Source organism: Rhyacophila brunnea, unplaced genomic scaffold (assembly GCF_057557595.1).
Source record: "Rhyacophila brunnea isolate RB1 unplaced genomic scaffold, BYU_Rbru_1.0 scaffold_9, whole genome shotgun sequence".
Lineage (NCBI taxonomy): Eukaryota > Metazoa > Arthropoda > Insecta > Trichoptera > Rhyacophilidae > Rhyacophila > Rhyacophila brunnea.
In genome coordinates this window covers 24,607,857-24,631,566 of record NW_028233361.1, presented here as the reverse complement: position 1 = coordinate 24,631,566, position 23,710 = coordinate 24,607,857, and the positions used below count along the sequence as shown (strand labels likewise).

At 32.6% G+C, this 23,710-nt stretch overlaps 1 protein-coding gene across 1 annotated transcript in view; it reads left to right on the top strand.

Moving 5' to 3' along the window:
• The window catches only part of LOC147063423 (tyrosine-protein kinase Src64B-like), a 289,724-nt gene that overhangs the window by 130,936 nt on the left and 135,078 nt on the right, over window positions 1-23,710 (top strand). The window contains exon 3 of the mRNA XM_085960121.1: window positions 5,294-5,357. The gene's annotated coding sequence lies outside the window, so the exon portion shown is untranslated. The remainder of the gene's footprint in view (window positions 1-5,293; window positions 5,358-23,710) is intronic.

The following is a 23,710-nucleotide window of genomic DNA, read 5'->3' as shown; positions in this document are numbered from 1 at the left end:
TCGCACGTCAATTTCTTTTGTGATGGAGTCGGATAAATATATTCTTTAATCGTGTAAAGACGACTAAAAAGCGTTCCGCATGTACTTGGAAAAGAAAACATGTCAATGAATATACTATTATTATTACGAATATAATAATAAACATAACATAAAAAGGACGCATGTTGAACTTTTATGACAAATTATATTTCGTTCGGCTTGCGTCATTTGCACCCGTAATCCGCGCATCGCCTAGTCACGATCTTTTCAGACCATGCCTCAGCTGAGGTATAGCCTTAAGGAGAAAATTACTTAAAAGAAGACTGTTTTTGTGTTTATCTCAAAACCATTGTTTTGTAGTTTCGCCCTTGTCACCCTAAGCCCCCTAAATATAGTCAATTTTAATTAAGTAGAGATAGAAAAGTTAATCAACTGTTATTAGAATTTGACCTGAGTGTTGGCTTCCCGATATTCTACTCTGTCATATTGTCAACATCGCATAATATTTTGATTCAATCTTCAGAAGTTAGAGTTTGGTTAGAGTGACAATATGTCAGGAATGTCAGGATTTTGACCTGTCATTATTTTGATCGCCACCCTACTATTATAACAACAACGATGTAAAGATTTCCCAAACTAACTTAGAGATTCTACTACTGAGTCAGTCACTTAACTTTGACAGCTATCTAGCGAAAGTCTGTCTTGCGGATGTTATCATACAATAAATTCACTGCCAACATAAAATACAAAGAGGAAAAATTAAATAATAAAAAACCGGCATTACAGTCAAATAAACCTACTCCTTCCTAGTCGTATCAAACAGTCGGCTGGGTTGTTTTTTTTATTATTATTCTGAAAGAAAAACAAAACGCTGCGAGCGAAAATATTCCAAACATTTTTTTTATTATTTTCATCGGCTTCCGAATCTTATTACATAATAATATTATTTGTTGTTTTTACATATAATCGAAAATGCCAATAGTTTGTTTACTTGCTACTTACGACTTGCGACTGTGATTTTCAAGGGTGTTTTATATTCTATATTATCGATCTACTCGTTGAGGTTACTGTAGATTTACGTTTTTATTTTATCGCGCAAACTTTGTCGCCTTCTTACATATTAATAAATTGACTAACATTATAATATATACCTACAGCCTTTCAAATGAAGACAATATACTCGGTATATGTAAAGAATCATAACTTTTCTTCTACGTGAAAAGTGAATCGTCAATTATTCTGACTCAATGACAATATTGCAGATTTTTTTAAATCTAAGAATACCACCCAGTGCACATATAATGGTACGGAAATCGCCCGATTTTAGAGCTTGTGACCAGTGTCAGATCGCCCAGGATAGATATCGTATTATCCGCACTGAAGAAACCTTTGAGGCTCTACCTGAGAATATGGAGAACCTCCCCATTCGCTAGAGTTATTCTTGTGGGGCCATTTAAAAGACAAGATAGATACCAATAAGCCAACTTCAGTTTAACAGCTGAAGGAAAACATTTGCACAGAAATTAGTGAACCTACATCCATTGCCATACTGGCAGTGAGTTTTACCAATCGCGCAGAAATTTCTAAACAATCATTTCGAATTCGGTTAATATTGGCTTACTCTCTTATATCTTACCAATTATAGGTACATTTAATCACTAATAACGTAATTAAAATCAAATAAATTCAAAAGAATAAAAAAATGTCTGACTAGCCAGTGGCATTTAATATATAATACTCGTATCATATTAAAATTATTATAAATTGGAAAAAAATACGTCTATTATTTGAAGAAAAAATAACTTTCTTTGTCCGCACGAACATACGAAGATGTCTAAAATATTTTCCATTCATTTCAATCAAGATTCTATTCAGCTTCAATAGCGTTCGTTATGTTATAAGTAGATACGAATTATTGAGATAATTCATAATATAATAATATTAATAATACTTAGAAAGCTTATCTGTCATTTCAATTACAAAATGGCTTCCATGTCTAGATACTTACGGTATCTGATAATTGAAAAATTGTAGCTTTCTTAATTTAATATAATACATTGTATGGTACTTTATTATTAAAAGATTATAACAAATTGTACATATTATGTATGTCGTTAGTTTAAGATAATGATGTTGCTTACTTTTGTGTTCATCAACGTTTCAATTTATAAAATAAAATGTATATTTTTTCACTTACTATTCACAACATTACATTCATTCACTCATGAGTAAAAATTGAAATTTACATTTTATAAATTAGTACCCACGCTCTTTGTGTCTACATACTTAACTTTTTTTCAGACTAATTACTTAACTAGGTTAAGTAGTCAATACAACGTTGCTATGTAAGTATTTCGATACGAAATATTAATAGACTTTTTTATGGACACCACTTAAATTGGACAAATGAATATTCGATTGTGTTAAATTCTGTATCAGATCAACGAGTGGGTCAATTGGAGAAATTCATTTTCGTGATTGTTGCTTCACCATAATGTTCATGAAATCATAATATGTATCCATCGTTCAATTTTGCCAGTCATTCACTATCTTCTCGCGTTGATATCATAACATATTAACCAGTAAAGTTCTCGAGATTTTTATGTCTGCCTGTCGATACATTTAACTTTTTTATTGACGTTGATAAGAGATTCAAATATTTTACCTTGTAAATACTGGTTATATTAACATTATACAACATTTAAATATCTACTCCTTATTATTTGTATGTATATATGTAGTCTTATTCAGCGATGATTTTCTTTGACGTAAATAACGCAATCGATCGAATAAAATATTTAAAATGGGCCTCGAAACAGTTCAAATCAAATTTTAATGTGATCAGTCGTTCGTCGAGATGGTTAAAGGCGCCACTGATCTAATTTATTTTCTTACTTTATATGTGTACATTAGGGATTGCAATCCTGGGATTATTATTTTTCAAACATCTTACCTATCTTTTTTTGCATTCGTTATCATTCTAAAAAAGATATAGAGCGTAATAAGCAATGTAAAATAATATTTGACTTGTGGATTAATGACGGTTCATCACATTTTTTTCGATCACTCTGTTTTTACATCTAAATCTAAATTATCAATAATTAATTGCATTTTCACTCACTTTGTATATGTTTACATGTAAATTGACAATCTTCACAGTTTGTTTACCATATAATATTATACGTTTTTATAGACTATTTTATACCCTTTCCAGCGGTATTCCTCATTCACATATGTATACATTGGAAGCTGACAGATGTTTTAAGTAATTTAGCTAATGTAATTTGAATTAACTTGAGTCAAATGCATTTGGAGATTGACTATTAAACCAAATTCTTGCATGGCTTTGGATTCCGTCTGAAATCTACTCCATTGGTCGTACCTTTATTCGGTTGAATACACATCTCTAACCGATGTGACCGATACACTACCAATTCTATGTTGATCATAGCCGATAGCGTGTTGTGAAGCCTCTATTGAAACGTAAATAGATTTCAGCGAGGCTCACACACCGTAGAATCCACGTAGATAGTATAGCTAGATAGTGTTCATTTGTATCTCTGCGAGAGAAGTCTAGACTTAGCTTTTTTATAGTAAACGTTCCCTGTTATACCTATTGGCTAGGTATCCCTACATTTTCACAGTAGCGTAGTTTGGCTATTTTAATATTCAAGGGTTTAAAAGATATAGCGGATTTATTATTATTTACTGTGTAGAAAAACTAACCCAAGTACTTACGTATATTAAAATAAGCCGTATGCTTAGTTCGATTACTGTTTTAGAAGGTAAGGTAGTCATGAATAAGTTAGTTTACTTTATAAAATCATTACTTTGGATTCACCACATAATTATAAAATTGCTTTATCAAGTATGGGTTCCGAAATGTGCGTCGAAGTTTATATAATGCTATAATTATTATCAATCATTTATGTTAATTAAAATAAATTACAATTATTGAAATGAAGCGGCAGTGGGTCTCGCAAAAATTCATTTATCGAATGAGAAGATGTTGCTGTCATTTTTTAACTTATAAGTAATACATTAGCGATTTAATCTGTAAATCAATTAATAAAGAGAAAACATTTGTAGATATTATACCTAAACGAAAATGCGAAAAAATTATCTGTTTTTCAAAAGATACATATTTTGTGCAAATCTTTAGACATTTGCTATACGAAATAGTGTCGATACTATATAATATATACTATTCACTGAAGCTTTCACGTAATACCGTTTATTTTCTACGCCAATTCTCAAAAGCAAAGTAAGTGACAAACTCATGCTTTAATTACATATTTTCACTATAATATATAATAGAATATTTAATTACTATTTATTTTATAAAGTTTCCGTAGCCTTCATTTAACACGCCTTTGTAAGTTTGTAGGTATTGATTAAATAAAAGTCAATTAAGTATACCAATATTGCAAAATGTTCAGTCTTTCGTAAGCGATTACCTATACTAAAGAGTATATTATTTATTTCGTTATAAAATCAAAAGCTTTCATAACGAAATACAAAGCTTTGTTTTATAATGAAATATAAAGATTTTCTCTACAATTTACATTTCTTATAAGTGCTATTAAGTCACAGTTTTAAATAGATTTTTAAGTTTGTTTTACGAAAGCTTCATTATGCCTTAAGTTAATAGCAGCTTATGAAGCAACGTGCGTTTAATATAATAATTTGTACTTATCTTATAACAATATTATAATATGGACTTAAATTATCTGCAGAATTAAAGGGGAGATAAGTCTAAGATCACTTCTCGGTAAAAGAAGGTAGATCTTTCGACTACTTTACTGTAAATGTGAATTTCTATATTTATGTATGAAATTAACTAATTCTTCTTTCATTCTAGTCCTCCTTATTCAATAGGAGTTTATTTTAGCTACTCTAATTTCACCTTAAGGGATCTTCAGCCTTTACATATATACGTAAATATAAGGTAAATTTATACAACTGACAAAAATTTTAATTACCTCGCTTTTTGTGCACCAAATATTCATATTAAAAGGTCATTAAAATGTAATAGTAGTGAATTAAAAATACTTTTAAATTAATGTACTATATAAGAAAATAAAATGTTTTTAGGTTGTGTATTTACTCTAGGCGGATATTTTCTGCAAATTTCAAAAGGCGAAACACCGGGTCACTAAAACCGATATTAATAAAATTTTAGAAAACTTAGAACCAATTTTAATTTATTTTCATCAAGTTCTCTTAGTCAAAAGTATTAATTTCAGTTTTTGCAGATTGTTTTATCACTCATTTTTGCAAAATGCTTCAATTGTTTCAATTTTTTTTATTACAGAAAACTTCTATGCTGGATTAACAGTGCGCTGTGCTTCCAAAATATTCTTTCTGCGAATCATCGGGTATGTATTTATTTATTCCGATTTTTTGCGTATTTAATTATTGTTTTAATCAATCGTAGATTGGTAAAAAATATAAATGTGCATTTTTCGACTTGCTACCAATGCTTCGTTAATAGGGAGTCCTTATGTTGTGGATCGTAATGTAAAAATGTGTTATGCTGCCTTGAAGTACTGAGTGGATATAGCATATTACAAAAAGTACCTACTATAAAAAAACTCGGTTGCTTTTCAATGATTGGCAAAGACGAAGACACACTATAACAAAACCTAAACTTGAATTACTTACCTACTATTCAATTTGGGGGTAACCAACTTTTTACAACACACCTCTCACTCTTCATCCTACCAAAGGTTGACAACCCCGAAATGAAAAATTGCAGACGCTGAATTTACGTTCGATTCACACCCATCATTATTTAAAAGCCTTCGAAAATAATATTCAGCATTTCTTTTTTCAAAAATCGTCAAAATATAATCCAATCAAATTTGACAGCTTAATCTAGGTAGGTACTGTATTATTTAATTCTTCCCAAGTTACATTTACTATTTACCTATGTATTAGTGGCGAAGATTGGCTTACGCGTCCTTTTTGTACTTGACTATACAGTAACCAAAGATCCAAAAATTGAGAATTGCGCAACGTGGCATGGAAAGGTGCATGTTGGGTATAACGCCCAAGGACCACAGAAGAAACCAATGGATAAGAAAGCAAACAAGAGTGAGAGATGTGATAGAGGTCACCAAACTGATGAAATGGCGGTGGGCCGGACATATCGCCCAGTGAACGGACAACCGCTGGACGAATAGTCATTCAGTGGTGCCCGAGGGGCACTAAGCGGCCACAGGGGCGCCCCAAAACCCGCTGGATTGACGGACTTCTCAGGTTTGGTGGAAGTACGTGGCAGAGAAAAGCAAGGAACCGAGAAGAGTGGAGGGAGCTGGGAGACGCCTTCATCCAGCAGTGGATCGACCCCGGCTGAAAATATATATACAGTAACCATCACCTGTCTGCATTATGATTTATAGGCCTAATTACTAACTGATAAGAAACTTATGATTACGAGGATTATCGAAATACGCCCTGCCCTCATCACAACCTAAGCTTAAAAATACTCTAACAATTATGCGATTATATGATTATCTTAGAAATTAATAATACTTAAAAGATCTACGGCAATACTAATACAATAAATGGAAGATTCTCGGTATTACGCTTTGAAATATATACTTAATTAGCGTTTGAATTTGTAATAACTTATTTCAAACTAAAATTAATTTCTATAATACGTTTTCCAAAAATGCTTCACGATTTTCTTGTGATACTCGTATAAATTATAAATTACTAGAGTGAATTAGAAAAAAGACCTCGCCACCTTCTGTGATGAAAGTACATAGGCAATTGTTTTATTTTTCGATAATGATGTAACAGCTATCACTTTGTAAATAAGTGTATAAAAAATGATATAATTTATTCTACCAATTAATAACTAATTCAGACATTTGCTAGGCACTATATTATGTAAGAAGTTAGAAAATATAAAGTTGGTTAAATATGAATAATTTTATGAATGTTCAGGTAGGTATGCATTATTATTTAACATATTACTCGTATATTTATTTGGTTTCAGTTAGAATTAACTTAACTTAACTTAATAACTATGCGTTTACAAATCAGACAATTTAACAATCTGTTTAAATCATGGAAAATCCATGGTCATAATATCAGCAGGCAAATAAAATGCCATTCAAGTAACAATCTTTGAAAATATAGGGATGTAACCAGGCAACTAATTTATCATATTTTTACCACGTTTTTATTAGCTCGTATTCTTGTTTGTCCAGTACATTTTTTTTCTTTTTTGTCCAAGATTTGTATTGGACGATTGAAGATTTTTAACTAACTTCCCGACTAGCTAGACATTTGAAACTTTTAGAATATATCAGAACACGATTACAATGCATTCTTTTAATACTTTTAGCCATCTTTAAACAGAATTGAATTCATTTTCAGTTAATTCTGTTTTGTATGTTTCGGAAAAAAAATCGTAAAAAGTAAAACACTATTATTGGTTGCCAAGGGGGTCCTAGCAACTAAATTTTTAATATATACGTGCGTTACTATGGAAATAAATATGAAATGTCAAAATGAAATTTCAGTATTCTATATTTATTCAGTATTTCTATCAAATACAAAAAAAGTATTTATTAATACATAAAATTGTCAAGTTTATAATGATTCAACAGAAAATTTCAAAACGTGATATATAAAAAGTTCTTTTTATCTTGTAATTATTATGTTAAAAAAAATACTTTTAATCTCATTCTTGGTAATCTTAATTTTATTTTTTAAACTGTGATGTAAATAATATCAATATATTCCATACCACGTAGGTATTTAATCCCAAATTTGTTGAAAAGGAACCACAAACACGCCTTCCAAACCAAACCCACACTCGGTCTTAATCGAGCATATCACGATGCACTACGTTTGATGTGAAGCATCTGTACAGTTGTTTACGCCTGGTAATGTCCCAGGAGCAGTTACCCGAGACTGAGGTCGCCACGCTCTCAAGTGAGCTTTGACTGACTTTACTGATTTTACTCTAATGCAAAGTGCCGGGGAGAGAAAAGGCACAAGAAAATTAACAAAAAATAAAGGAATTTAAGTTGAAAATAAACCTTCTTTTATAGAGATGTTATAAAATTAAAGCAAAAAAATCGTCTGGTCTATAATAATATGACGTAGAGCGACGCCGAGCTAGAGAAAACGATGCAATAGGCTTCATCTAAGAGCAGTCGGAAATAATAACGGTAACAAAAATTAAATGTACTCTATGTTATTCGTACGCAGTAGAAGAAATCGCAATATGTGCAATTTCAAGGTTAAGTTGTACCACTATAATAAAGTTGGCTAGAAGTGACTTCGCATTGCAGGTTCATTTGAAGAGAACTTCACACTTCTACTATTACTACTATAATTTTTAATTCACCCAATTAGTTAATTACATACACGATTACATGTACAGATATTACCAAAATTTATCTGAAATTCTTTAATTCAAAGGATTGATTAGTGTATAAATAAATTCGACTTCATTTTTACATTTCACATGCCTACTTATTGCCGTTTCAAAGCAGACATTTCAATATATAAAATACCAGTGTGACGTGGGATGATATTTTGACGGTAATTTCATGTGGGCAACCAAAACAATTCATTGATCTTTATTTTATTGTTTAAGATGAATAATCACGTAAATACTTTGAAATTCCGACATAGTATGTTATGTAACCAAAGCAACAGACTTCAAACTAGAAAGTGAACCTCCGCTTTGTCGTTGGGGCTGCCAATAGATGAACAAAATAATGAACTTGTTGCCAATACATCCACACGTACGACCTGCCCTCAAAATTCTTGATACGAAAAGACTCCTTACTAAAGTTCATTTTTTTACTTAATCCCACATTACATAAAGCGCAGTTAAAAAATGATATCCCCGGAATAGGAAAACGATGGCGATTTTTAAGACAGTTGTCATAATATGTTTCTGGAATTTGAAAACATTCTCAGTTACCGTACCTACGTATTATAAAACGAAAAGATGTGTTCAAATCCCATACGGTCCAAGGTATTACATACGTAATAGTTATATTTCAGAGATTTTCCCGATGTCAGTGAAAATTGCTACATTATTATACTTTATATTTAGTCTGTAGCAAATGGTATTTTAAATTAAAACTACGTGATGTATGACTTTTTGTATTTATCAAAAGTTATTCCCGAAATGTTAGTCACTAAGTACCTACTGTGGATGTGTTTTAGAGTGGCTGGAAAATGTAATCGTACTCCCCCGAGAAATGTCGCAAGCCAGATTTGCCGCATCGAGTCGGTCGGCTATTGGAAAACCGTAAGCGTTCTCGCCATGACGTGATAAATATACGATCGACGTTTATTAAATCAGAAAACTTTAAACAAATAATTTGTTTGTTTTTTGTTGTTGCAAAAAGTCTCCCAGAACATTTTTCTGAATTTTCTATTGTTTGGTGTTTTTTCTGTTCATTTTAAACGTCAGTTTTTTCTGAAATATAAATTACTTTTATGATCGACGATTATGGAGAATGAATTATGAATGTTCTTCGCTGCCGATGGCAGGACAATATGCAAAAGTATCCACAATATAAATAACGTAAATATGAAAATATTACTTTTCCATGTCATTCTGGGTAATTGATTTACTTTCATTGTAAGGGAAGGGATGAGAGTGTCTCCAAAAATAATCTATGAAATATCTTAATATCATAGATTATTTCTGTATTTATTAACGTTATTAAGTAAGTACCTATGTGTTTATTGTTCAATTCTAGGATGATTTTTTTCTGAATTGTATTTAAATTCTAATTAATTTAAGTTGTGTAACTATTCCATTCGAGTATTTTTTAGCGACTTCTTCGATGCATCTTCAACCACAGAATAACACAAAACTAAAATCAATTAGAATTTAAATTCAAATTCCAAAACCCTCAAACGATAGTATTTTTTTATTTACATATATTTGTTCAAACGGTTCGAAAGCATTAATACTTTAGTAAATAATTTTAGAATATCGCAGATACCTACCTGCAATACCACGCACTATAATATTATCGAAATTCTAAGTCATCGCCCGCCTGCCAAGATTAAATTAGTTAAATGTCGCAAATAATATTTTTCAATTTATTTTTAATGACATCCCTGCAAGCAAATGTCACCCCACGCCACTGGCACCTAAATACATATTGTACATGTAATATGCGTGTTTAATTTTAGATATGGTCCCAATATTGAGCTCGATTTGATATAAATAAAAAGGATTTCAAGTTATACACATTTATATTTTTATAAAAATCGATGTTGTTTAAAATAAATATAAAAAGTTATACTTCTTTGGCGTAACAAAACAAAAAATAAAAAAACAAAATAATATTGCAGAATGTACCTACTTTGGAAGAAAAAAATCTCAAAACCTCTGTTTGAAAAATTTAGCAAACCGCTATTTCGACTATCATAAATAAAAGTTGCAACATTCAGTCTTTACCCAACCGGCCCAAGCCACAGCCCTCAATATCACAGCTGGAAATTACAAACCTCCAGCATTTAGAACACCCGAACGTCGCCGCGCAAAATAAATTATGTTGCATCGGCGGGCAAAACTTCCGTCCCACGCCAAATTAATGCGTTACATTTCCGCGCGCAACTCGTCCCACGCCAAAAATACACTCTGATCTGTTTTCCCAAACGCGCCTAAAGAAGTATAACTTCAAAAATATTAAAACTATGACTTAGTCAAAAATCTATATGTCAAAACATAGAAAACTTAATAAACTAAATTTAAATAACAAATATGACCATAAAATATATGTAATAATAACGTAACTGTGACCATAAATATGTGACAAATTCACATTTTTTTACAATTGTTAGTTTATCTTTGAAAAAAAATATTTTTATTTTAATGTTTTCAGATAGGTACGTATTTATTAATTAAATACAGTTGAAATTATCGAAAAAATGTCTCAAATTGCAAGCTTCGTATTTTTGCTCTAGTTGCCTCTCCTGGTATAAGGATCCCCCTTCACTTAGTTTATAAGTTTATTTACTAAAATTCTATTTCTGTTGTTAAAAATATTATATATAAATCAGACAACGTTTAAATCATAATTTATGGCAATGTTCGTGGTATGCATTTATTTAAAAAGAAGTTTCTCTACCATAAATATATTTTTTTAAAGATGTACTGCTGCATAATATTACATATAAAGTCTATGAGTACTTTTAGACTCGCGTTTAGTACCGTATGCCATCCCGAAGTATATTTATTTTCGCGATAAAATGCAGCATTATTGAAATATATGTGAGTACCTTCGTTCAGCTAGCGTGAAAATCTTTCCAACGACTGAATTGAATGGATCCGCATTATCCTGGAGGTCGTCTCGCATTCGTTTTCATTTGACTTCACGGCCGCCTTAATCTTAAACCTTCTCCGTCCAAGTCTGTAAGTCCCCGTCCCCTGTCAAGATCCCGGCCGTCGAACCTTCGAGGGCAGGGTGCCTAATGAACCCTGCCGAATGTCTTCTGCATTATCACTTCTCTGATAACAATGACAGGGTTATCAAGCTGCGCATAGAGTAGCCATTTTATTCAAGTGCGTACTTATTTTTTTATTATATAAACTCTTTTCTATTTATCTTTTTGGCCTTCAATGTTGGTTGCAGGTAGGGTTATAGTTGCTACTTATTTTAAACCGTTCACCCGCGATAGCCTGGTGGTGACGTGTTCGCTTGTCGTGTGTCTTGGGTTCGAATCCAGTGTCTAGCAAATTCATATATTGTTTTTCACTGTTTTTCAGCTTCGCTTTGAGTATAGTATGCACATAATAAGTTAAGCAAATGTCTGGCATCCATTTTTCGAAAAAAAAAGAAAGAAAGAAAAACGGTTACAAAACTTCTTTGTGAGGCGGTCAAGATCCAGATCAGATTGTAGAACCAATAATGATCATGAGTAATTTTTGACCATAACTACTGCCCAATCATTACCATTTTCCCATTAACAATTACATCTCATTTACTCTATTATAATAATAGTAAGCTCTTACAAATTTCGATACTCGTAATTATTGATGTTAACGAGACACGTCGTAAATCAATGTTCACATGTGGTGAATATCAAGTGATTAAAACTTTTAAAGAAAAATAATAATGGCCACTTTACCGAAAACTGTATTATTCTAATCAATAACAGATCAGTACGTTTCCATTTCATGGTCGTTGTAGCGAGTTGGGTTTCGCCTTTTCGCATCTTGGCGGAACCCAGTTCGCTAAATTTATTGGAAAAAATACAAAACGGTAATAAATTACAATTGTAAATCTATTTCCATCCGGTATTAAACTTAATTTAATAACCTGTATTTGTATTATGGTCAATACAGTCTCTGAGATACTAGAAATTGGGTGCTCTTCTTCTGCCGCGGTCTCTCTTGATGACAATCTTCTATTGAATGGTTGGATGCAGAGGTTAATATCTCTCAGGATTTCGAATAATGTGGAATGATGAATAATTTTATTTGTTTTTAATTGCTAAAATTAGTCGTAGGTATTGATTTAATAATATACTGGTGACAGATTGTTCTCCAGTGATACATTGTAATGGAGTCAAAACTCAAGCGGTGAGGAAGGCGAAAATTAAGAATATAGAATTGATAAAATAAATATACATTTCACTTATATTTAATTGTAATTAATTAGAAATTCTTTCAAGGCGGGATAATTTTCGAGGCGGCCGAATATCGGATTAATTTCCAAATTTAATGAGTTGATACGGAAGTGGCTTTAAAAATTAAAATTTCATCTCGTAACTGGTTGAGTTTGCATACTTATTATATTATTATAGACAAATATATTTAACCTAGAACCATATTTTTATATAAGTTTCCCCACGAGCAAATCAAGTATCAATAAATTTGTCTCGAAACCAGATGTGTTTCGGACATTCATATTCAGTCGCCTAAACGGGACTAATTGGTTCTAAAACAAACAAATAATCAGTGGAAATCTACACAATTTTCCGTCCGACTGGAAACACGCGCAACATAGTTTATTATAAATGTCATATTATTGTCCATTAGTATAAACATATATATCAACGTATCGTGTATCTGACAATAAGACATCGTGATATTATTCATACCGCAAAAACAGTATTTATAAAAAATAGTGATACCGCATCTGTATACATTTACGTATGCCACTGTTCTCAGAGGGCGTCGTCCGAAATGATCACCGTCTAACAGAGATATCTCCGACTGACAAGAGATGACATGACCTCGTACTTCTGTACTTCTTGCAATCGCATAATTTATGAACCTATTATTGTCTGCTAAAATACGTTATCGTTCATAATAAATATTTACACTTCAAGGCGTTTGAGTGTTCGCACATGGTTCGCACAAATTTACTGTGTCTCTATGTTGACCACCGGCTGGCAACCCCGTCATGTAGCTTAACAATCGATTTTGATAATATCTAACTGAAAATAACATATATGATCTTACCCTAAATTAACTGGTATTAACGTCAACATCATCTCAGCGACTCGACTATCTCATCACTATCAGTCCAGCACCTCCTCATCTTTTGGTGGCTTTTTAAATCCTTATCCTTGTTTATCAGATTTTCCCAGCGATGATCTGATCTTATGGCAATGTGACCATGTGGCCGGACTACGAGGTATTGTATTACGCCCCTATGTTTTGTTTTTTTTCCTGTTTTTATATCACTGTGCCTTATGCTCAACATGCATCTACCATACCACGTTTTGTTAATTTCAAGTAATAATTGTGTGGATGGGGTAGAAAATTTTTATGTGGAATAGTAAAGAATGAGGATTAATTGTGGTATAAAATGTTGTTAATTAATGTCTTATTGCCTATTACCTCTTTATTTTCATCTAGGAATTCAAAACTATTGATTTTTAAACCTACTTTATTTGTATGGTTTTGTAATTATTATATTTAACAAAGTTATATTTATTTTCGATTTGGTAATTTTCAAATTGTGAAAAAAAAATAACTTCAAACATCTTATAATGTGTACTTATGTTCATTGACGCACGTTGGGTTTTATCATGAATACCACCAATAAACACTGACTCTCTTAAAAAACATAGTGCACGTATGTTGTTATTTCACATACCCTTTTTTTTTTTTAAATATTGTCGCATTCATATATATAGGTACCTACTAACAATGTGTATATTTCGTTTTCAATTTTCAATCAATTCGAATCTTTTTTTTTCAAAACATACAATATCATATGTGCATGAACTTATCGTTATGCCGTATTCGTAGGTACTAGCGATAAAACCTGTGTACATTTTTGCCCAGCGTAATTCAGTTCACATTCTATTACAATTCGATCCTATCTCTAAGTAAACTTTCCTCGGTTGCAGATTATAATGTTTTGGTATTGTTTGGAATTTGCGCAAAGTTCTGGGTGGTGTTGGATATTTTGCAAACATTCGTGTGCCCGATATTGTTTGCAGTAATTTGTAAAGCTCTTGTATTTCGACCGCAAGACATTTGTACCATGTAATTGGGCCCTGCCTCCGCGCGATAGCAGGTGGACTTAGCAAACATGCTGATCATTTTATAAACAAACTGAGAAAATATAATGCAAACATCAATTCATAACTTCTTATAATGGGGGAATCATGTTTAGATCAATTCTGTATCCCACAATTTAAGATTATGAGGTTATCTTATATTTATTATGTGACAGATAAGACATTCCATTCAAAATTCAATTAAGTACCTAAGTAATTCAAAGTTTAATCACATTTTTGGCGTAAGAGCCCCCTTTTATCTAATTAAAAAAAAGTGTACATACCTGTATACTGCACATTTTAATAAAATATATATTTATTAAATAATAAAAATGAGATTAATGTCAGAAACGCATTATTATCACGTCACGTGAACTCATTTATGTTAGATTGGAATCGTCATCGAATGTCATTCGATAATAAAAACTGACAACCTACAAAAACATTGTGTCAATTACATGTTATTTGTAGATCTCTTCCAAAAAGATACGTGAGATCACGTGACTCGAAAATGTAGAAATTTGCTGAAAATAAAAACGTTCTGGCACGGCGGTGTAGCGTGAGGTGGCCAATATAGGTGTTACACATTTAAACTTACTTTCTTAACGAGCTCACATGTGCTTACGTGACGTGATAATAATGTTTCTAATTACAGAGTCTTTTACTTCAATCATACTTGGAAAATACATGTTTTCGCATCAAATTATACCCATAGAAATTGAGCTGCTAACATGTATAAATTGTGTCGGTACATTCAGGTGTTATAAAGATTTTTAAGAAGAACCATTCCTTTTTATTTCGTTAACCAGCTTTCTTCAGTCGTTTTCAAATTAATTCGCGTGACCTCGTCGTATCACTTAATTCGTATTGCATCACTCAAGGCATGTCGCAGGCGTAAGATAAAGAGAAGGTGTGAACCTCCTCGCTTTAAATTGAGCCATAGTTTCTCATTACTATCGTGCAGTAGATTCTTTGCAGAGTAGTATTAGAGTTTTACAATGTGCCCAAAAGAAAACTTGCCATTTTCACGACGAATGGGAAATTGGGTCTGTGTCAGACAAGACGTGTTGCTTAAACTGTAGAGTTTCAGTGTTCTTAGCCAAATATTATCCATTAGGTCAAGTTGAAGAATGACAATGGGACATGTCTGGTTTAAACAATCAATAATTCAATTATTTATAAACTATCCTAAACGCCAAACCATACAGGAAAGCGAAATTTAGAAATTACGAACCTATTTATGAAAAATTCAATACACTGGCAAATAATGTCACTTAGGATACTTAAGAAGTGGCATGAAAATAATTATTTCTTAAATTCAATATAATCCTATGCATTTAGATTTATACAGAAATGTTGGAAATTTCCTAGAGAATCGATTAATGTAAAAAAAAATATTTCTAAAAATTAGCATTTAGGATAGTTAAGAATTGAATAAACACCCAATGTATAACATTAAGGTAGGTATCATTTTTCTACCCTTAGCAATTTTGTTTTGAACGTTAATTTCTCTAAATTGGAAAACAGTATTATAAGTAGGTATAACATTTCGGTACTTTACTGCCACTTGATATAAATTTAATAACAAAGTACCTGCTCACGTTCTGATTTAATTATTAATCTCGTTAAAGCAAGTGGAAACGTAGAAATTATTTCGAGTATTATTCACCTTCGTTATACATAATTTGTTCCACGCATAACTGATTCATTCTTACCACCCAGTGTTGCAGGATTATTATTATTATTGTGAAATTATATTCCTCGTTTCTATATTTTCAACGTAGGTTGACTTTTCATCTGATTAGGTACTATTCGATTCCCATTTGCATATATGAATACCATATGGAACTGAAACTGAAATAACGGTTCTAGGACGATTTGGTGCCGGGACAACTGGACGCCACGGAATTCGAAAATAAATAGACGTTAGGTACTTATAGGTACTTTAAAAAAAATATTTAATATTATTATTTATATTTAAATGATTATATTATGATTTAATAGTTGGTGAGAATATAAATATGCAGACGTAAATAATGATTTAATCGTGCATATGTTTAAGTTCCAACGAAAAAACAGTTTTTTTTTTATATAAAGCCTTAGGCATGGTAATTCTCAATCCGCAATAGAGAATACATTATGTTAAGAGTAAAATGAATTAAAACTACTAAGTAGTCGATAGAAACTGATTAAAATACCTGGTCTACGTTCTGTATACGCGTATACGACAGTGCGGCGTCCAATTGTCCGGAGTCCAGTTGTCCCATTCCCGAAATAACGGATTTCAATCATTAAGTTACTAATCACTAATCAGTGATCACTTATGTATTTTATTATCATAATAATAATGCCTTTATTATATCAGTGGCGACGACAATTTATTGGATAGAAGTAAACGATTATAATTATTTATAATAATCGAAACTAATAATAATACACATTTCGACGGTGATCGATGTGCTATATTATTATAACTAGTAACGCCGAGTAATGCACGGCAATCCGACTTTAAGCGAAAATTTGAGAATTAACCAAATATGTTTATTATAAACATTATTCAAACAGATTCCGGCATCTTGAAAGGCCACTAAGGGGGTATACGACTGAGCTTCGGGATGCTGGTATAACTGAGAATACGCAAGAAGACTGGCGAACGACAGGGATTCTGTGGAAGCCGCGTATTTTCCAAGTGTGGCGTTAATTCTTATACAAATATTACTAACTTACGATTACAGACTAGTAATTTTATAAGTAATTAATTTATTCAAATATGTCACTATTTTATTACATAGTATTTTCATTACTAACGGATGGAATAATAAATCAATTCGCATTATCCGCGGTAAAATGGTATTATATTTTAATGTGTAGCAAACTCGTGTATTTAAAATATTTTTTACATGTCAAGGTATGCCGTTTAGTATCGAGTCTTCGCCACCGGAAGCAAAGTTTTATTTGCCTATTCCACTTTCAAAGTTTCACCGTTTTACCCAGGATCGCTCCTTTAACTGGTCTGCGCTCGCGGTCGGTGGAGTGGGGGACGCGCCTTCGGGAGATAAATAACTACACTACATACCTACATAATATAAATAATATGACACCTGAAGTGTAAAACATTATTTGTATACATGTTTGTTTAATGATGACCATTTCAACGGATTTTTGAAATCCATTCAACAAAGTTTTTTCTTGTTAATTCTACGATGCCTCAGTTTTTTTTATGTCGACAGCTATTTTGGACTTTAACCCCATCTTCAGAACGACTACAAAATTTTAATCCAACTAATTTCCAAAAACTCAAACATATTAAAGTTATTGTATAATATTGTGTTAATCCATCTTCTTTCCTTCGCACAGCAGTGACGTACTTTCATTTACTTTATTTATTGTAATTTTTACTTATGATTAGGTACATATTTCTTTGTCTTCACTTTGGTTCACATGCTTCGCCATTATCAGCCAATAGCACTGTGTCTTAGTAGCATAAATTAGATTAATCAGGATGTAATTCATTATATTTTAAAAATCACATAATCAGAAATCGTGATGCACGCTACAGTAAAATTCTTGGAAAATAAACTACATATTACGGGGAAAATTGTGTCTTAGAAATTATATTACATTTGGAAATTATCAGCATCCTGCAAATTGCCATCAAATATTAAATTAACATCATCATCTCGATCTTCAAAGCTAGTTATGTTGAGCATGTTTGTTTAATTTTAATGGCATGTTAAATTATGAAATAATTCACCGTTATTATTTTACCGTATCCGAGTACCTATATAAAATCGGAAAATTGCATCCTTAGTAGAGTACCTATACGCTTCATAACTTTGCACGTTTTTGCACTTTTTACTACACTCATACGCCTCTTTGCCAGATTGCATCGCATAAAATTAGATCAGTGATATTCACTAGTATTAATATACATATGTAGTAATAAATAAATGAATATATTTAATATACATAATTTTGAAAACACTTCTGAGAAAATATATTATAACCAATAGAAAAAATCTTTTTGAAAAAAGTAAGACACCCCTGAGGAATCGAACCTTATTTACCTTACCTTACCTTTATTACCAAAATAATATTTTTTGAATATATTTCATCATTTTCATCCTAGAGCCATGAAGTGGCAACTCTACCTAAATTATTTTCTTATACATAGTCTAATATTCGACAGACATGAAGACGACGTAGAGTGCATTAATAGTAATATATCATTTGATTGCGATAATTAAATCAAAAGTCAATCTGTCTCTATTATGAGAATTCTTGTGTCTGGGAGTTCAATCACTTCAACTTGAAACGCCCGAGTGGCAGACGAATGGTCTCCTAACTTGACACGTTATTCATTCCTTAGCTTAACGGGGAAGAGTTTTCCTCGCGATACATGAGCTAAATCACTGTTACGTGTACATATAGTATGATTATACGTATGTTCGATTTTTAGATATTTTAGATTGACAATTAAACCGAAAATTTAGTAGGAGTTGTCTTTACATGTAGATAGTGAAGTAAAATTAACTTTCTGAACTTTTGAGAAATCATCAATGAGTTTCTCGAAAATTCTAGAAAATGTTACTCGACAAAAATATCAATTGTAACGGTTAAAAAAGCTGCCAACCGCAATCGTAATTTTAAAAAATTGTCTTAAAGAAATTGATGCATAAAAAAGCTTAAACTCTCGACATTTATTCTGAACATAATTTCTTAAATTTCTGGGTTATAAGAAAATTCAGCATGGAGAGTAAATTGAAAAAATCTCGTGATTCTCGAGAAATCAATAAATCGCCGCGTTGTCATGTGGCGAGTGTTGAATGACAGTTGAAAGTCAAATGAAAAGTGGGAACCGTATTTCAAGTTGATCAACTCGTGAGTTGAATTGAACTAAATTGAGGTCGTATCTACTTTTGTCGGTTCAACAGTGAGTCATCATTCTAGTGAAGTCACCAAGTTGCCTAGAGTAATCAAGATGATAACATCTCGCATCGGCACGTCAAACTTGTTTGTTTCACTGAACGCCATGTTGATTACGATCTTTTTAACTTAAATCGATACGTGGAAAAATTCCTTTCGATTTCTTGTCCAACATTCGACAGACAGTTGAACGACAAAAATTGCCACGAGACAACGTGGCATAATACATCGTTCTAACGCAATTCCCAAAGATTATAGTAAGATATTACGATTCTTGTCGGTTTAAGGGAAACCAGCGGCAAACAAATTTTGATAATAGCCGATATACTGGATTATTTGTTAGGTTAGGTTAGGTTTTCATGCTTGAATTCATAAATTTTGCCAAAATCGGCTGTGAAAATTAGCGCGGTTTCCGCCTGGCTTCCCCTAAACCGACTTGTATTGAAATTACTAACTATATTCTTTTTCCTCTCATCATATTTTTTTACTAGATTTTAGTGTGTGCATAATAAATTGAATTACAGATCACCTCCAGTGGAAAATAGTAGAGTCAACTAACGTGTCGGGAGCGTAATTATGGTTCCCCGCCCTCGGCCATCTCGCCGCTTTGCCGCCCCGGGCGCTCGCATAAACTTTGAACCGCCTATTTACGCCAGATGATCGATCTGCGGAGAGTAACACCCGTAACTCTCGCGACTTGCGACTTGCGTTGAGATACGCGAGTCACAGCTCAATTTATTCGGTGTTGCCCCCGCTTCATTTGCCCGTCGTTTGTTTGCCCAACAAATTCAGTTCTTTTTAACCTATCCATTTGATTCTAAAGGTAATTGTCGTAGCGATTACCTGTCCTAATGACTTTCAATTGGCTTCTGTAGAACTTAATTAATTGTATCAATCACATAAATGGTGCTAACTGTGTAAAAGTTAGTAAATTATGTGAAATAAGTATTACTTACCCAACATATATTTTTGTTAGAGATGCAGTGCAGTGTAAATTTATGAAAATGACTGGGTTTATCATGTCCAACGAATGTACTTGGAACGACCAACCCTACGTTTTTGATACGAATCTCTGTAGTATGTTGGAAGAACGATGATCAAAGAATATACTGAAATGGGGACGACAGGATCGAGTAAGGCAGTATCCACCGTGGATTGTTTCGCCGCCTGCGATGATATGACGCAAGATTCATTTGTTGCAAACATCACACTGCTACCTGCCGATAATACTGCAACGTCGTTATGAATGGGGAACCATTATTATATGAAAAGTCACACATAATCGTAAGAACCGTACATACATAAATAAGTATACAATACAAAAGTTCCAGTCAATGGGTACTAGACTTAATTGCCAACACTACAATAAAAACTTACCTGCTTTTTAGTATTATTAATATGAATGAATATTATTAAAATTAAATAAACCTTATTATAAATATGTTCGTATATTGTAATCATTATGCATTTATGGTAGTTTGTATTGAGTCTGGAAGTTTTACTAAACAAATAATGGATTTGATTGTTTTGTAAATATGAAGGGAGGAATTATTCCATCGGCTGCCATTTGGACTACTACAAAGGTCGACTATTCGACTACCCTTGTTTCAAAGTATCGAAAATGTCATAAAAACGATAGCTAAATAATAAATAACGCGGAAGACGCTGTTTTATTATTGCGCTTGTTTGAAAAAGGCAATACAAAGCAAACAAACAGAGGGCGGCATCCACAGTTGAATCTTGCCATTTCCGTAATAGAAACGTTAATAATAAATAGACGATCGTGTGTCGTGTTGCCGTGGTGTGTCGTCGTTTTCAGCAATTCACCCAAGAATTTTCTCTAACGAATTCATATAAAATATAATACCTGCGGGGTAGGTACCGTGTTCACATTCACCAAATTTCCATCAGTATTGAATTAATGTGATCCTTAATTTTTAAATAATGTTAAATTTTGTATAATTTATATATATTATGAAACTCTTAGAATACGGCAACAAAGTCTCACTTTACTGTTTTTCGGAAAACGACAAAAATATATATAAAGCTCTTGAGTTTCCACTCTATGGTCGACGGGTGGAGAGGCGGGTGGCGGGGTCTCAAACTCAACGTCTGGTGTTTCTGTCGGCAGACAGCTTTAGTAAATTTCTTATACTACGTTTCCAAATTACGGTTTAGTAATACTTTAATACTTTGGACGCGGAAGACGCATACGGCGCGTAATGACCAGGCGGCCGATCGATGTAATTAACGTGCATTTTAAAGGGGGCAATTAAAATCTCATTATCTCTTCAGCAGCGAAAGCGTTAAACAAATTCTACAATTAAAGTTGTTCACTCACTGATTTTATCATTTTATGATATACTTATTATGTAATATCATTCAGTTCAAAATTATGATTGCCGACTTTGTATCAAACATGCGAAATGTGTGACCATTAGAAGCCAGTTCCGGCCTAATCCCCGGAGGGGAGTCAATTTAGTGAATGTTACTACCATCGTTTTGATTATATCTGTACATTAGTGGATTCTTTTAGTGTAGCTGTAGAGTACGTAGTTTTTTTTAATACCACTTTTAAGAGTCGATTGTCGACATTCAATTTATAATGTTCTAATGCTTTTGATACTGTCTTCGATCCCGTCTAACCCAATTGACAGGACGTGAATGCTTTTGGTGAAAGATATTTGATATTTTTGATTATTTGATGATATATATTTGATGATTTGAAAAAAATGTATTTCTGTTTTAAACTCTAAACCAATTGAATGTATTTTATTTGATACATCTTTATATTTTTTTAAATTATAGTATTTTAGTATATTTTTTGTGTTTACTCAAATTGTGTTTAAATTTCTTCACTTCCGAATGTCACATCTGCCTTTGAGTTTGTAAATAATAAATTAGGAACTCCGGTCGCGCAGAGCGTCGGGTTAAGCCATGTCGTATCACCCCCAATATTTACTCTATACACCGGCGGAATTTCTATGAGTACTATTGTATAAGTGATATTCTACTTTATACAATTATCTTCTTGTTCATGTGCTCGTGACAATGCCTCTGCCATAGTCTTGGAGAATATGAAAATATTCTCAAAATTATATATCATATCTATGTTTCAAATCCAGGCTGGAGTTTGGCACCGCATGTTTTCAGATCATGACAGAATGACTGCACAGACGAAAGACTTGAATTAGTTCCAAGTCATTTCACATGACGAATATTCTAACAAGCTTTGAATGTGTCATAAGATATTTGCCGGGTCTGCAGTGAGATAAACACAGTTCATATTAATTAGTGTTGTTTGTAAGCCAAATATAAGTTTTGCTGTTCAATAAAACCATCAACATTATTATAAACACGTAAAATTGCAAATAACAGTATCGTCATCGCCCAAGGTCGGTTCACTACTGGATTAATGTCCCCCGCTCACTCTTCTCAGTCCCTAATTATTCGCTGCCACGTTCATCCACCGAACTTTATGAGCTCGTCGGTCCACCGTCGGTTTTTAGGGGGTCATTGTGGTCTGTTAGTACTAGAGATGGGAAAACTGGTCGATTTTGAAGACTTATAGTATACTTAGGTACTACCAGTATAAAAAAAATACTTAGTATTTAAACTTGTTCTAAAATACTTACTAGTATTTGGAATACTATATAGATCGTTTGGCGTGCGTATGCGACAAAAGTTTCATACTCAACTGAAACTAAAACCAAACCAACCAAAATATGCTGCGACACAAAATTTATGACCTATTACGCAATAGACTAATAAATTAAAATATACCTATATTCAAGTGCTATTTCGTTCGTGCGCATTAAATGTCAATAGTGTTGAAAGTCTACCAACTGGCAAGTGCACAGAACAGCGACTCGCGATGATATCTCACAAGTTTTTTGGAATAAGTTTATTGGGCAACAAATACTTAGTATGGGTAGTTTCATCCGAAACTTTAGTACACAAACTGGTGACAGTATTTTCAACTCACCTCTAATTATTACCTATTGGGTAACACTATGACGATATTTTGTCCAGCGGTGTCCACTCGCCGAGCGACAGCTTCATCTGCTTTATGACCTCTATCACATCGCTAAATACTCTTATCTACCACCTTATACATTTATTTATTTTGTGGTATTTCCACGTTATGCCTAGCATGCGCCTTTTCATGCCACGTTGCGCTAATAGTATATACAGTAAGAAACCGAAACAAGAACAAAACAGCAGGCTAACATTTTCTTTATTATCTACATTCCATTTTAATATACTCGTACTTATAATAATTATTGTACCT